Raw genomic sequence first — 6298 nt, forward strand, 5'->3', positions numbered from 1 at the left:
ATGATCTTGATAGAGAAATTAGAGAAGAAAATGCTCAAGTTTCCCAAGTTGAAAATAAATATGATTAGATAATAGATAGTGTTGTTTATATAACATTACTAGTGATATGAATAAGATTATTAAATTCAAAAACTACAATGAAGGTATTGTTAGAGCAGGAATCAAATCCATTACTTTAGATGGAAGGACTAACATTGATGATTTTTTTTTTATGGATTAAAGAATTATTTATTGATTGTTAGACAGTTGATGGAAAAAAGAGTATCAATTAAAATTCACATAAAAGACTTGCACTCTTAAGTATAAGGATGGTAAGATGATCAGAGGTGGAACTAGGTTGAGAGGTAATATATTTCAATTAAATCCCACTTAAATGACTTATTTGGTTGCTAAAGTGGATAACAATTGGTTACAACATAGGAGATTCTATCATATAAAATTTGATAATATTATAAAGGTTAGTGGTACATTTGCAGTCAGATATTTGGCTAAGATAATAAAGCCTACTAATGTGGTTTGTAAAGAATGTATTTTTGCTAAGTAGAAGAAGATATCTTTTCCTAGCAAGAAGATCACAACCACATAGAAGTTGGAGATTGTTCACACAGATTTGAGTGGTCCCTCTAGAACAAGAGGATTCTATGGTGAAATGTGTTTCATGGTTTATTTTTTATGATTTCACTAGAATGATGTGGGTAGCATTTCTTAAAGAGAAGTTTAAAGCTTTTGAGAAGTTTGAGATATTTAAGAATAGAGTTGAGAATGAATCTGGTGTTAAGATAAAGTGTTTCAAATTAGATAAAGGAGGTGTATTAACCTCTAGAGAGCTTAACATGTTTTGTGAAGAGAATGGAATCAAAAGATAGCTATCTTCACGTAGGATACCTAAACAAAATGGGATTTCCAAAAGAAGAAATAGATTAGTAGTTGGGGTAGCAAGAGCAATGTTGTTTCAAAATGATGTATTTGAGATATTTTGGAGAGAAGTAGTCAATACAATTATGTACACTATGAATACAGTACAAATCCAAAATGGTATGAGAAAGACACCTTATGAACTATGGTTTGGTCATTCACCATTAGTTAAGTATTTCAGAATATCTGGAAGCAAGTTTTATATTAAGAGATATGATGATGTTGGTAAGTTTGATTCAAGAAGTGATAAAGGTGTGTTTCTTGTCTATTCATGAAAATAAAAGCATATAGATATTTTAATCATAGAAATAAGACAATAGTTGAGTTTGAAAATCTAAAGACTGCTGAAAAGTTTGTAACTAAGGAAAAAATTGTCGAATTGCAATTCAAATGAAAAAGATAATTTTGGAATTTTAGACATAACATTGAAGTTTTCTTTGAGACTAACAATGATCTACAAAATTATGTGTTAACTTGTGAACAAAGAGGAGAATAGAGGTATGAACCTAGAGATGAGATAAGAATTGAGATGTCAACTCCTACCCCTAACAGGAATCTAACAAAGAATCACCCTCTAGAGTAGATAATTGGAAGCAAAGACAAAGGTGTAATGACAAGAAACATAGTAAATGAGGAGATATGCTTGATTTCTCAAGTTGAACCAAAAAGTGCAGATGAAGCATGTAAAGATCATTAGGATTCAAACAATGAAGGAAGAATTAGATTATATTGTAAAGATTGAAACATGGGAGTTAGTTCCTAGATCTAAAGACAAGAATGTGATCAGAACTAAAGGGGTACCTAGAAACAAGATGAATGAGCAAGGTGAAGTTGTAAGAAATAAGACCAAGCATGTATACTAAGGTTACTCACAACAAGATGACATAGACTATGAGAAGAATATGCCCCTATTGCTAGAACAGAAATAAAAAAAGTCTGTGACTTATGCAACAAATAATAAGTTCAAAGTATATCAGATGGATGTTAAATCAGCCTTCATAAATGGAGAACTTGAAGAAGAGGTATATATTGAGTAGCTTGAAGGTTTTCCTCTAATAGAAGACAAATGTACTATCTACATACTAAAGAAAGTCCTTTATGGTTTGAAGCAATCACCTAGAACCTACTATGCAAGTTTGGACAAGTATTTGACAAAACTTGGATTTGCTAAAGGTATGACATGAAGTAACCTATATTTGAAAGAAATGAAGAATGGTTTTCTGATAAGATTAATATTTTTTGATGAAATCATATTTGGAGGAAATCATGAAGCAAGTGATAATTTTGCTAAAGAGATGAAGAATGATTTTGAAATGAGCATGATAGGAGAAATGATTTTTTTCCTAAGATTGCAGATTGTGCAAAATAGTGATGTTATTTTCTTCTTAGAAGCTAAGTACTTGAAAGATTTTTTGAAAATGTTTGAATTGGAAAGTTGTAAGCCTATTGGTACACCTATGATAATTGGTCACAAGTTATCTAGCAAAACTAAGATACCCATAGGTTAGCAAAAGAAGTACAAATCCATGACCAAAGGTTTGCAATATCTAACTCACACCAAACTAGATATAGAAAATGTAGTTGGGATTTTTGCTAGATTTCAAGTTGATCCTAAGGAGTATCATTATGAAGAAGTAAAAAGGATATTCATATACATGAAAGGAACATCTGACTATGGAATTTGATTTGATAGAATGAGTGACTTCATGTGTATATATTGATCTAGATTGGGCATGCATTATGGATGATAGAAAGAGCACATTTTTTCTTGGAGGAAGATTAGTTTCTTGGCTTAGAAAGAAAAAATATTGTATTTCTCAAAGTATAGATGAGGCAAAGTATGCTACAGTAGCAAATAATTGCAATCAAGTGATGTGAATGAAACAGATATTGAAGAATATCATAATTGAGTTTACAAAACCTATTATCATTTACTCTAATAACATAAGTATAGTGAGTATGTCTAAGAATCTTGTATTGCATTCTAAGACTAAGCATATATCTATTAAATATCATGTCTTGAGAAAGAAGATAGTAGAAATATAGATTATATTGGAATAGTGAGCACTAAATATCATATTGTAGATATCTTTATGAAGCCTTTACCTAAAGATGCATTTTAGTATTTGAGAGGTATGCTTTGGATTATGTCCTTGCCTACTTATGAGAAAATGATGCAGTAAGTGCATTGGTCCAGTAGTACAAAGAACTATTGTTAGACTGAACTAAATGTTGATGCTTCCCATATGGGGGAGTATCTGTGATGATCTGAGTCATTGAGGACTCTTGGTATTTGGTCTTGAATAGTGTCATTGCATACTTGAGCTGGTTGAAGAATTGGAGCAGTAAATTGTCATAATGAGGCATTTTTCATTGATGTCAATGGGGGAGAATATACATGAAAAAAATCTCCTACATATGTATGGGGTGAGTGCATGGAAATTGTAATGCCCCGCTCGGGAACCCAAGAGAATTAAACCTAACATGTTACAATGTTTACTGAACTATTTTTTTTTTTTTTAAAGTTTAAACAACATCCAGATAACATTAATGCGGAAGCAACATGAACATACACATCAAATACACATTTGCAATTACAGATATAGTTTCAATTCCTCAAGGGTTCCTTTACGTTGAGTCACATTTAATAATTTTAAATTAATTAATTTAAGTTTCAAGTACAATGTCTCAAAATCATAAAGGAATAACAGATACATAATCGCATAAGAAAATGCATAAGTATAAACAATAAAATGAAAGTACATCCAATTAATAACATCCACTGCACATGTCGCAGGGTATGTGAGAATAGATACAATACATCAGAATACATGATAACATAAATACATCATCTGAAAAGAAGTCTCTGAGATAAGAAATAAGAATGATAAAGGTACATCTTCTGCAACGAACATCCAATAGCTAGCAATGTGAAGGGGAACCCAAATGGTAAGAAGACACTACCTCCCGATCGCGTGGTTACCTAGTCAGGCTTCCACACCCACCGTGCAGGGAAGATAATGAACGATCCACAAATGGCTATCAAACATAAAACATTCCTAGGAAAGGTACCCCTAATAGCAGTTTGCCTGCACAGTACCTGCATCAGCAGGACTGCCGGCGGATTGTACGCCAGAGGGGAGTTGGGGGAGGTCGTGGCCCCCACTTCCCAATTCCATTTTTTTATTTATAAATTTTAATATGATAATATTTATTAAATGTTTTTCTCTTTTTTTGTTTTTTTTTTTTTTTTAAACAATTGCCATCTTATTCTGATAGGACAAATATGGGCAATGATCGAATTTTTCCATATTAGAATTTTCCTTTCTTTCAAACCCTACATGATTTAAATTAATTTTTTTCTATGATTTCTTCTGTATAAACAATGAGAAACTAATTTTAACCAATCAGATCTTGAAACAATCGAGATGATAAACATAACTTCAATCACCCAACAATCACGAAGCAGACAGATATTTCCAATTAAAATTGCATTCACGGGATTTCAAAACCCTACCTCGTACTGATGCTAAAACTCTAACAGCTGGATGAAAATTTCTACTGCAAGCAATATCCTTTAAGCTACGAAAAATTCCTTCTTCTCCAAACCCTCTGAATTGCTCTCCAAAACCTGTGTGTGTTCTCCAACTTGTCTCCCAAAAATCTCCCTTGAAAAATGAACCCTCCAATTTTGATAAGGAGTTCTCTTCCTACAATCGGGGCACTAATTGTGCGTTTACCCGAGAGGTCTCTTGATCTTCTCTACGTTGAATCACGTTTAAATTTAATTACTTCTAAGTCTAACAACTATCACATACATATGAAAGAATAATCAGAAAGTCCCATGTCCATAATATACATTTGTTCTGAATGCCTCTCGGCAAATTAATTCGGAATGCTCAATCATCCACTGTACATGTCACAGGGTATGAAAGGCTTAAAAGATTATACATATGTAAAGATAAAGATACAACATCCTCAAATTCATGATACATAGTACAGTAAAAATATATGAAACTATTCACCATACATGATACATCCATACATCCATAATGATAAAACATCTATCATAAAATCTAACCATCCATCATAATAATCCAAGAATATAGTGAAGGTAAATGCCAATCACAAAAAACTCCAGCCACGGTGACCACGAAACGGATCTCAATGGTAAGAGTAAAAAGCACTACCACCCGACCGCGTGGAACCTAAATGGTCCACTCCCACCGCGCTGAGGAGATAGTCTCAAGTCCCAAATAGGATAACAAAACCTATAATCATAAATACTCTCTAAGTCTAGGAAATCCTATAAGTATGCTAACTCAAGGGCTCCTAGAAAGATCGACATCTAAATCCCAGAGGTACCACAAGACACGTAGGAAACCTAATATGCAAGCGGGAAAGTGTCATCGCAAAAGTCACGTAGAAGTTACCCGAGCAATCCCATAGGAATCCCGGGTCCCTACTGATCCTGCGGCCACTAGTATCCTCTCGTACTGATGAGGCCTACTATGGAATGCAAGGTCATAACCAAGCATTCTCTCTACCCCATCCTAGTCTGTACTAGCACTCAAGGCATGGGAGAGAACATACAATTATCTTGTTAGGTTCATTTTCCCTCATTTAGTGTAAATGTTTTCACTTATTAAATCAACTTACAATGGGTTACTCCAGGCAGCCTCTTAGGGCCCTGATCCCCATTGCAAGCCACTTCCCAACACTACACATAGATAACCTACCCTAGGCTCATGAAATCATAAATCAAAGAATCATAATAAAATCACCTCAGTCCTATACAAGCAACTGAAAAACATAATAAAAGATAAGCCAAAAAAATTACATCAGTTCTTCATGAGCAACAGACAAGCATCAAATAATAATCATATGATCACAACAGTTCTCTATCAGCAACTGAAGGCATCAATGATAAATCACAAAGTCCAATGGTTCTCCAATGAGCAACTAGAAAGTAACCCAATAGTAAATTACAATACTGATCGAAGACTCCAAAATGGTCAAGTCAAAACATGTCACAACATGACATCATCAAGATCTAAACGAACACTTCAGTCCTTTCAAGTGACCAAAAAGCAATCCAAGTATAACTGATCGAGACTCAAAAATGGTTATCAAATATAACTGATCGAGACTCGAAAATGGTTAAGTCAAGTATCTCAAATATATATACACCACAACGTCACATAAGAAGACAGAAAGCAATAACAACTAGTAAATACAATCATGTCATAGAGCATACCATCACATTACCAAGGTCAGGTATAAAAGATCGTGACTAAAACATCATGACATCACATTCATATAACCCTTGAGCCTTTGGTAACAACCAATAACTAGTCAAAACTAAGCCAACCCCCAAAACTAC

Source organism: Cupressus sempervirens, chromosome 1, assembly GCF_028749045.1.
Source record: "Cupressus sempervirens isolate cs-2001-9-10 chromosome 1, ASM2874904v1, whole genome shotgun sequence".
Classification (NCBI taxonomy): Eukaryota; Viridiplantae; Streptophyta; class Pinopsida; order Cupressales; family Cupressaceae; genus Cupressus; species Cupressus sempervirens.